Source organism: Lepisma saccharinum, chromosome 4 (assembly GCF_977018435.1).
Source record: "Lepisma saccharinum chromosome 4, izLepSacc3.1, whole genome shotgun sequence".
NCBI lineage: Eukaryota > Metazoa > Arthropoda > Insecta > Zygentoma > Lepismatidae > Lepisma > Lepisma saccharinum.
The window spans coordinates 48,808,214-48,820,267 of record NC_139232.1 but is presented as its reverse complement, the minus strand read 5'-3'; positions in this window follow the sequence as shown (position 1 = coordinate 48,820,267).

The window sequence follows — 12,054 nt, the reverse complement described above, 5'->3', positions numbered from 1 at the left end:
TAACTCTCAATATTTTCCATTTTCTTCTTGTATGTATTTTTATTTAAATGTTAATCTCTATGATTGCAGTTGTTGTGGCTCCAGCAAAATCAACTAATTCTTCTTTTTCATTAGTGACCATCAATTCAATATTATCTATTCTATTATGGCACACAGGAAAATATAATGTTGGGGATGGATTGTAGATGATGGGCTCCATGAATTCAGAATTAGGTTTGAATGTTGCAATGATTCCAGTTTGTTTGTGAGTGCCTATGCCATTTGATTTGGTGATCATACCCTCAGCCACATTACAGTGAATATTCAGAGTCTCTATGGCTAAGAATTTAGGTATATTAATAGCAGTGTGTTTGATGCCTGGTTCAAGTTTTGTGTTGTTCTCAAAGCCTAACAGCTCTCCTATAGTACCCAGATCCACTGTTTCTGTAGCAGATACAATTTCTACTCTGTGAGTGACAGAATTTTGACTTAACACTACACCTCTGGGTAATTGAGCATTTAGAGTGGATAGATTATATTGCCCTGGAGTGATGACAATTTTTTCATCCCCTACTGCAATTGTGTTGTTGTGGTGTGTAATATTAGGGATCAAGTACATGCCATAAAATGCTCTGAGAGCTATTGTTTTGGGATACACTATGTCATCATGCAATTTGAGTTTCAATATTGAATTTTGGCTGGTGAGATGGAATACCCCCATGATGTTTTAAATACCACAAGGCTTTTTGAAAATCTTCAATTGATGGTTTATTTATTTGAGACATATATCTAAGAACAGATAAACACAAATGTCCGCAATTAACATCTTTGAAATTTTGAACACGGGCATTATTGTAATAAAGATTAGATGAATTTAGATATTTTATTAAATTTTCAGGTGGAACACCTCCAAATGAATCAAACACAAATGCCTCATCTTTTAAATATTTAAGATAACAGATCCAGTGAGTGCCCTGATTTTTGTACTTATCCAAATTAACAATGCCACACTTTTTGTTGAGTGGTTGTTCTGGTAAAGAATCAGACATGTACACACCTCTAAAATGTTTGATGTCCAGTGGCTTGATTAAAGCTTCAATATCTTGGTTTGTAAGCGGCTCTTGTTTTTTTAAACTTATTCATGGCTCTCTTAACACCTTCGCCTTGTTTCTCAATGGCCAGGTTATGGCGCTTCAATTCATCTAATTCTGCCCTATTCTTCTTGGCATCTATTACTGTTTTTGCTATGGCGGCTGATCCCCCAGCCAAGCTCCCCACAGCCCCGAGAGCAGCTAAGATGGCAGGGATGGTAAATATAAATCCCCCCACATGTGATTTTTTTCTTGATTGCTGTAATTTTTTTAATTGGGGGGTACTAAGCAACAATTTCATACCATGTCCCTTTGCAAGACAAGAATTTTTTTTCTTGCGCTGCTTTTTGGTCAAAAGGCTATCAATAGTTTTAAGAGATTTGAGACCAGCATAAGGTATTTGATACATAACACCCTTGGCCTTCATTGTAGGTTTATTATATATATATATTCACAGCCCCCACCCCAGTTTTTGTTTGGTGTTCATAGCTATGGTGGTCCCCAATGCTGCTATTTTTTCACTTAAAGAAGCATCTTTGCTTACAAATCTACCAAATGCAGCCTCTTCTAATTTCTTGTCTGCAACATGTCTCTTGTCAAGATCAGAATGTGTGTTGTATGCTATGTCATGGTCTCTACAAGCAGCATCTAGGGGATTAACACCAGGATCACCTCTGTTTAATCTATGGTCCAATTTTGTACCGGGACCACAATATTGATAGCCTGGAATGTGTAGTTCAAATGGCAGCTTGTTTATAATGTCATTAACAAGGCCCCGACCCTCAGAAATATTCCAAAATTTAGGTGGTAGAGTATTAATAATTTTTATAAGATATCCAATCCCCTTACTGTCATTCACTATAAAATTAGACAATTTTGTGCTTATCATGTCCATAATTCCAACCTTTTCATTGTAAAAATTGTGGTTGCCAGCATTTTCCTCCCCAGCTATCACCAATAACCTATCTACAAGTTTCCTGACATCATCAACCCACACAAATTCTTTGGGCAGGGTGTTGTATTGTTTGATTCCACTGCCAGTCTTGATCTGAGACCATATGGGCTTGATTAAATTATTGTATTTTGCTCCACTGCTAGACTTGACTCTTTTTTGTGTGGGATCATTGTTCTGGTATAGAGCATCTGATTTTATTAATATTTCTTTGTAATATTCATAATCTTGATCTGTATAGCTGCCAGGCCTTTTCCTAGTCATCAGTTCCCACAATCCAGGTGTTCCGGGATACTTAACAAAAGCACCTTTTTCTCCGAGACGAGATTCTGAATAAACAATCAGATCATCTCCCATAAATGTTACTCTGAAATTGCCAATTCTATGTATGATGCTGCCATCAAGCTCTGTGTCAGCATATAAGCCAAACACCTCATCTTTATTGTCTTTAGGTGTGGTTAAATATTTTTGAGCAAGAAGACCCAATTCAATAGGATCCTGAGTAGCTTCAATTCTTCTAGGAGCAACAGGACTAGGTGTATGAATACTGGAAAGTGGGGTGAATGGATAATCTAATATGTTTCTTGCAGCTACAGGTACAAGCTCTGTGATCAAATTTTGATTTTGCTCTGTAACAGTTTTGATATTTTTACCTAATTCACCAATAGCATCAATTATAGGCTGTTCTGTTTGTTTGTGTTTGTCATAAATTCCACGGTTCTCTGATTTCCATCCCTTAAATCTTTTTACAAGATAATCTCTTAATTTAAGATCATCAATGATTGGCCTTTTCATGTTTATTTATATATGTTTCAATGTCTAGAAAATTGTTGATTTTATTTCTGTATTTGCCAGTATTAGGTGTTCTTGTCATATCAATTGTGACAAACCCATAACTGTCCTGGTTCCAGCACCAACTGCAAAACTTAGAAAAATCATTGTAGCTCAAGTCCCCACCTACATATTCATCATGTATGTGTTTGAGGTTGGTATGATCCTGATGAAACACACATATAAAATTGCTGTTGTCTCGGATCAGTTGCTTGGGTATTTTTGAAAAAGTCTGTGCCAGGTAGAAACAATCTATGTTTTTGTGCCGGCCCTGTGTAAAGAAATTCCTAACCTTGTTTTGATTATCCAGTATAATGTCATCAAACACAACAACAGAATTATCGAGACATTCATGGAGTGGCTTAACATCTGGTTCAAAAGTGGCTATATCCAATCCATCATATAGCTTCATCAGCTGCTGATATTTTAATTGTTCCAAGCTCTTAGAGAAGATATACAAGTGCCTGTTTTTCCAGTCTAACCAGTTGGGTGCCAATAAAAAATTATCAACCATTAGTGTAGTTTTACCACAAGCAGATGGCCCAACAATAAGACACCTAATATTATCAGGGAGCAAGTTGCCATTTCTCTTATTCTGCTGTTCAGGTTCTGGCAGCCTTTTTATAACATCCCAGGTGTTCATATTATTATTTTGTCTGCATCGATCCAGCTGTGTTCTGGAAGTCCTAGCCATTTGACAAGTAACTTGTTGCCTTTTCTGCGGATGATTTTTTCTATGAGATATGTGTCAGGCTGTTTAGTTTTGTTGAGCTCTTCTTCATAGAACCTGCCTTTGAGAATTTCTCCTCGGTGATCCTTTATTATATATGTGTTAAGGGTCCCAGGTTTAACTTGAACCACTGTAAATAATTCAGTGCTCCAGTTTCTTGTAAAGCCTCTTTTGAATAAGTGCTTATATTTGCTGATTCTTACTTGATCACCAACCCTGTATTTGGCCTTTCTTATTGTTGGCTGATATCTAGGATAATAAACAGTGCTGATCAATTTTTGCTCATCAGATGAAGTTACTTCAGAGGGTTTCATGTTGATTGTGGAATGGACCGAGTTGTTATATTTATGTAGAAGTTCTGGAAGAATATTAATCCATTTATAATTACCTTGAAGTGTAAATTGTTTATACATAAGATTTTTTAAGGTTCTGTTGAATCTCTCTACAATTGAGGCCTTGAGATCACTGTAACTCGAATAATGTTGTATTGCCTGGCTTTTAATAAATTGTTGGAACACAGAATTATAAAATTCTTTGCCATTATCTGTTTGCAAATAGCGCGGGGATCTTCCACTCTGATTGATGATTGTTCTAAAAGCTTCTGTAACACATTTTCCAGTCTTGGATTTGAGTGGCACAGCCCAGGCAAATTTTGAAAATGTGTCTATTACAGTGAGTAGATACTTGTAGCCCTTGTTGATTTTGTCTAAGTTTTTCAACTGTCCACTTGCCATTTCAATCAAGTCGCTCTGCCATAAATCATCTATGCCCTTTGTGACTACTGGCAGTCTCTTATAATTATGTCGGGCTTGTCTGTGTAATTCATCAACAATAATTTGTCTAGACATAATATGTGAACAAGAATATTGCAACTATGGGGTGTTCAACAGCTGATACTACAGGATTTTCTAAATATAATTTGTCCCCTATTTGTATTTTAAATTCCAGAGAGCCATCATCTTCAACATATGCTGTTTCTAATGTATTGGGATCTGTAAAATCCTCCAATTCTACACTGGTGATTTTCACTTTGTTATCAGCATTTGTTATTGATAAGGTGGGGTAGTGGTGTGCCTGTGGTTGAAGCCAATATTTGATCTTGATTGGTCTCAATGTGCCCCCAACAAAAAATTGGTAATAAAATTGTGCAGGGGACAGCATATATATTTTGCCACCTGGTGTAAATGGAGAATCATATTCTTTGTTGGGGATGCTGTACAATTCAAGAATTACTGAATGTTTAGGATTTTCAATTATGCCTGTTATTTCTTTTTCTGCTGTGAGCAATCTACTTGTTACAGATTCAAGGTGCTCATTGATGGTCCTAACAACATCATCATGGCCTGGCTTGATTTTTATGTCCACAACAAGTTTCTTGTATTGTTGCACAATTTCTTGGAGCTGGGTGGCAAAAACAGACAGAGTATTTGCTTGATTGGATTCCATGGTCCCTAGCTGTTGCTTGATATTGGCTACAATTTGCTGTAAATTTTCAACAACTGCCAATTTTGAATTTTGAGCAGTAAGATCATGGACCTGTCTTCTGATATCCTCAAACAGGGCATGCAATTCATTAATATGTTGATTAGTTGGTAGAGTGGCCACTGTCTGAGTGAGATGTTTGATCTCTGCCTGGATATTCTTGATATCTTCTGATTTCAATATGCGATTTACTGCTCTCTTAATATTTTTAAGTTCCTGTGATGTAGGCAGATTTGATACTGTATTTTGCAAAAATTCAAGTGCCAATTTCACATTGTTTAATTCAGAAGCATCAGCCACATTTTGCATAGCATCTTGGAGCAGGGCTATATCTGCCTGAGAGGGTGTTGAATGTTGTAAAATTTCAAGTTTTGTTTGGATATCATCGATCAAATGATGAAAATGGGATAGCTCAGATTCAGTGTTGAGGTTTTCAAGCTTTGTGATTTGTTGCTGGACACTGACAAGGGTATCTACAATACCGGGCAGGCGGGATTCTTGTATATTTGACAAATCACTTTGCACTGCTGCTATTGTACCTTCAAGATGGGTTATGGTACTTTGAATTTTTCCAAAATCTTCATATGTTTCAAGTTGCAGCTTAATATTGGCTACACTGCGAGTTATTGCACTCAAAGCATCAGAAGATGGCAAGTTGTTCATAAAATTTTCAAGTGTCTCAATTTTTTCTTTAACCTCGGCTATGGCATTGTTCAGAGGATCCAGATTAGGTATTTGGAGTGACTGAATCTGTTCCTTTAGAGTGGAAATCACTAGATCAAAATCTTCTTGTGATTTTATGCTTTTGACAATTGTTTGGAGCTGTGCCTGGACATTATTTATTTGCTCTTCTAATTGTTGTTTCAATTGCTCAGAGTTGTTAGCCTGGGTCTTAAATCTGGCTTGAAGAGCTGCTACAGCCTCTTCTAAACTTTGAAAATTATCTAATGTGGCCAAATCAGTATATTTCTGAAGCAACAATTTGAGTTCAGAATCAATTTTAAGAAGAGGGTCCATGCATTGTGATTGTAAATTTGTAATTTCTAATTGAAGACTGGCATTGAGTGTAGTTTGTAAAGCTTGTAAATCACTTCTTAATTTCTTGACTCTGACATCAAGCATCAAAATCTCATCACTGTGATCTTCATGTCTTGTATGGCCAAAAATATCATTAGGCATTTTTGTTTTAGCGGTTATTTATTATTGAATATCTAATTCTTAATTCTATAGAAAAGGGTATAAGCTTGTCATAGGATCCAGGGACCTCAATATATAAGCAGTCACCAGCAGAAACAGTATATACAGTGCCAGAAATCATGTTTGAGTGCTTAATTCTATAAATATTTCTCCCTACTGAAATTTTAACATCACCCTCAGGAGTTGTAATAAATTGTAATTGCCCACCTACAGGTAATTGGTAATGATTTAAATTATTGTTAAATATGTACAATTTTTTACCTGTTTCATCATCAATATCTGTAAGTATGCTGTTCAGATGAATAATTAACAAGCCACTTAGTTTAGATATTATATCAGAAGAGGCTTGTGGTGTTGGCAGGTCCATAATACCTTGTTTTTTGAACCCAAATAAGTTCATAGGCATGTTTATTTATTTCAAATCATGCTCTATAATTGTGCATTGATTCCCACTTTTCAAATCACAATGACCCCATGGTAAAGTATGTATGCCACATGATAAAATAAATCTCTTATCATCATGTGGGTCCAGAGCCACTTTTCTTACAATATTTGTAGTCAACAAGTGATCCACACTCTGGATTCTGGATTCTGATGTTTTGATTGTGCTACATGATTTGAGACAATTTTTATAATCTTCAAATTGGAGCTCTTTTTCAACAGTTACTCTGCCAATATCCTTGGCCTTTTTGGCAACAACACCACTACATGTTTCAAAACTGTATATCTTGGCCCTTAACCCAGCAAATGCCACAATAACATCACCAAGTGTCTCATCTTTTAACTTGCCAGGCACCTTTTTGTTGTGGGGTTGAATCTTTGTATGTTCACTGGTATCAAAATATTCAAGCAATTCAGGCTGTGACATATCTTTATAAACATCTTTTGCTTCAATATCAAGAACAAAACTATCTGTGTCCATGTACATCAATTTTACACTATCACCATAAAAAGGTTTCAGCACATCATAATACAATTTTAACATGTGTAATTTGGCCAATTCCAATATTACAGCCCCTACATAAATAGGTTTATCAAACTTAATTTTTGTTTTTTTCATGTTGAAAAGTGCCATATTTTCATCATAAATTCTTCTATAATTGAAATTAGGCTTTGCAACCAATTTTTTGCTCAGGCTGGGGTCAGTAATTATTTTAACATCGGTATGTTTTCTGACATTTTCAATAGTTTTGCCATACACAGAATTGACCATCAATTTAAACAAGGTCTTATCAAATTGGCTTTTTGCAGATGTTCGAAGCTCTGTGTTTGTATCAATATATGGTTTCAACCATTTTGAGTGCCTGAACCTCAAAACTTTGCCAATTTTGGTCACTTGAACACCATGTTTTATCAGGAACTGGAGGTTTTTGTAATATATGACATAACCCTGTTTTGGCTCCAGTGTCATCATGAGCTTCTTCTGTTTAGAGCCAGGTGAGCACTGAACCTCGGGAATTGGGGGCAGATCAGAAAATTTGTTGTGTAAATCATCAGGAATTGTCACATCAACCTCTAAGAAGAGGCCATAGTCACTGTCATCAAAATCCTTAAGATCTTCAATATTGAAATCTTCAACCCATTCAAGCCCTGCATATGGCAGTTTATCCATCATGGCATAACCATACAGGCTGTTTGCATCTACATACAGTATATATTTTGATGATAGTGCTGGATTATAATCAGGAATATATTTGTTATTTGCTCTGGCATATCTCTGAGAACATTGCACCATGCCCCCTCTTATACATTGCTCCATAAACAAGTACATATCTTGATCTTGGATCAGATTCAAATACATTTTAGTATTTAAAAACATTGCAGACCATGCTAGGCCCGGGGCACTGTAAAAATATATTGGATCCAGTTCATAATTTTTCATGGAAGATTTTCTGAATGCCTGCAATATATCAGCTAAGAGGGTCACATCAAGTTTTAAATATGCCATGTGATAATCACCAAATGTCTGGCATTTTTAATTGTTCCACATCAACTGGGCATGGTGATAATCATCATCACTGATTCCAGATCCTCTGATTTTGCTGTAAAACTCTTGTTGTGGTGGCAGAGCACACTCATCAAATTTAGAAAAATCTGTAACATAATCATATGGATATACCCCCTTCCGCCTAATTAATTTCAGGTCCTGATTTGGAAACATGGTACATGTGATTTTGAATTGATCATCAGATAATTGAGTGGCCAGTGTAGCCAGGCTAGCCGATAAAATTCTGTATGAATCAAGAAATCTTATGTGAATAGGAACACCATTAACTTTAATTATTTTGCTAATAGCAATATATTTCTCATCATTTTCAGCTAAAATATTTAAATTCTGCTTGTCAAACCCCTCATATCTGATCAGATGATGAAAATCATAATTGGATGCTCCATGGCAAAATATAGGGATAAATTTTGGTCTCTGGATCTTAATATTACAGCTATTACACAGCCATTTTGAATTTACCATCTATATGAGAATGGTGTTTCACCTTGATTTTTGTATCTGAAAATTCAGAATCACATACCGGGCATTTTTCTGCATTGTTGAAATGTTCAATCTGTTTCTCTGTTAAAGGCAACATAGGTTTTGATTTTAATAAGATGTTAGATGCTATGTCATAGCACTCATTTTCTATTCTATGTGCAAATTTTTTGATGGCATCTGCTCCCATGTATGAATCTTTTTTACTAACTACACCATCCTGTACAATCACATAATAAAAGCTGGAAGGTTCATGTAACTGGTATGGTGTAATTGAAGATTCTTCAGGGTCTGGGCTACAGAATGCAAGAGGTTTGAGATTTGATTCAAAATCACAGACTATATATGCTGGGTGTTCCAACAAGGCTTCAAACTTATTGAATTCTGCATTTTCTCTTGGATTGGGCATCACAATATGAACAGGTTTATGATTTTTACAGTATTTTAAATGTTCAATTAACTTGTTTTTAGCAATTTCTGCATTCACTTCCCGAACCCCATTCACCATTTTTCTACCATCAAATACACTTAAACATCTTCTGCACAACTTGAATATTGTATTGGATTTGTCTATTTGCTTTCTCACTAAAGCTTCAAGATTATGTATCAGAGTGTAATGATATGTGCCATCCCCTTCAATTAAGAGCAAATCAATCGGAATAGCAGATTCATCATCAAATGTACTGATTCTGAGAGGTTCTATCAAACAATTGCCACGGCCAGTGGAACAAATAAATACATTAATAGATAATTGTTTGCCTGGCCTTTTTTTCAAATTTATCAATATTCTGAACAGATATTGGATATTCTAAACCCTCCATTGCTTGATCAAAAATATGTTCATGTTGTTTGTAATAATTTATTCGCTCAGAATGCCTTGAAACTGGATACAAAGCAGCTAAAATACACCACAGAAAGCATTCTCATCATTATTTTCAATATTAACCACGGCTCTTTTGTTTTTAATATTGGCAGGTAATGGCAGATATGTAGATCCTTGTAATGGGCTGAATTCAGAAATATTAACATATAACTTGTGTGGAGATCCACATAGGCTCCATCCAGACTCTTTTGCTGCAAATTCAGAGTGTTTAATATTCAATTGATCTATCAAACTGCTTATTATTTTGTCTGAATTTGCATTTGAATATACCGGTACAGTTTCTGTTATGTGGGGCTGTGTAAATTTTGTGCCATTTGGTTTCTTATATTGAGTATACAATTTGAGGGACAGCTTATAAGAGCCATTTTGTGCATTTAGAATTGCCTGCACATCAGGATTTACACTGTTCAAAAAATTCTTAATACCACATCTTGGCTCTGATACAAACCGATAATCTCTTAATTGGCCATTAAAACTGCTATGGATGGGTGGTGCATAGCGTGGCTGTTTTGCAGGTCCAGCATTAACAGGTGCTTCATGCTTCCTTTTCAGACCAGATGTAGATGGTTGTGAGGGCAATGTTGATGACTGTACATAAGAATTACACTTATGCCATTTGTAATATGCCTTGCTTAATATTTTATGGCATCTTGGACACATTTTTGTGGCCTTTCTGCATTTCTTACGGTCACAAATACGGCAATGCCTAGCCCAATTAGAACTAGATATATTTTTATTACACTGATTGCAATATTTTTGTTTTGGCATTTTTGTTGTTTATTTATATAAAATTTCCTGGTCCAAAAAAACAGAACTATGCCAAAACAATTATAACAGCAATAACTATTCTCTGGTGATTCCCAATATAAAATAATTTTGCTTTTTTTATGCTGTTGAACAACACTTTTTACCAGGTTTCAGATCTGGGAGCAATCAGTTGTATATCAACTAGCAGTAATTACTCTCAAAATCTCACGTGTGGAGATATTATTTTGCCACATGTATTTCAATCTTATACATTTTATCAGGACTTAAACCCGAGCCTCTTGCTTACAAAGCAACAATATTAACACTTTGCCATCAGGGGAGGCTTCATATTTTATGAGGACTTAAACCCGAGCCTCTTGTTTACAAGGCAATAAAAACCATGGGGCTATGCACCACACTCTACTGGGTCTCAGAACCCAATAGCTATGAGGTTTATATCAATTCAAGATTCCTGGGATTTTGACAGAAAAACACACTATAAACAATAAGATGATATAGGAACTTAGCATAGTTTTAAGTGTAAGCAAATCTGTCTGAGAGGCTTCTTCTTTTTCTACACTAGAATTCAGAATTCATGAAATTTAAAAACATATCACACTTGAAGAATTGGGGCATATGCCCCTCTTGACATAATTTTAAGTGTATGCAAATCAGGCTGTTCAATCATTTGAGCTCTTCTTTTTCTTCACTTGTAAGTGGTCCTTATCCTATAGCCAATCCCACTACTCCTTTACATTTATATACAACATTAAAAAGTTCTGCTGTTAGATCTCGCACAATGCCTTTTTCACAAAAATGGGCAATGCAGCATTTTTTATATCAGTCAAGCTGTGATATTTTAGATTTATTCCATTAGTTTTCTGATAATAGTTTTCACAGCTTTCCATAGCATTTAGGCATGATTTCAGTTGACAAGAACAAAATAATCTTATTTCAAAACATAGAGAAAAAAGAAATCCAACGCGCTTAAGTTAAAACTCCCTTACATTGGAAGCCTAGAGAGAACAAAACAGGGGGTTCCTTCGTAACACGATTTCTTGAAAACCATTTTACACATTTGAATCAACTTTGTGATAAATTGATTAGAAAGGATGAATCTTAACAGTAAAAGTTGTAACTTTTCCCCTGCTACTATATTTTAGAAGATATTCGTTGTCAAATATCTCAATATTTGCATAAGGAACCAGCCTTTTCCGTGCCGAGTGTTTCGATGATGACGTCATGCATCCACGGACAACTGCGCATACGATCTGCGCCGCCGAACGAGCACCCCCTGCCTCAACTGCTTGCTTCAGGCGCGAGGCGCAGCATAACAAAATGTCCTTTCTTACAATGCTACAAACTCATACAATAAAAATAACACAAGAAAAACTGATGTTAAATAGCAATAGTAAGCTTTGATTAAGGTTGGCAACAATTAAGAATGCTAACGTGGAACTTTTGACGTCGTCATATACACGTCGTCATTCCTCACTCCTAAAATAAAGAGCCAATAGGATAACGATATATTATTGAAAGCGAGAGAGAATTCCTATGCTTACCTACATGTTACAATATTAAACTAGGAAAACAAATAACGAAACTGATTTTATAAAAAAAATCACATTTAGCCCTTGCACATAAATGATTAAATAAAGATTTAGTTTACGGATTTAT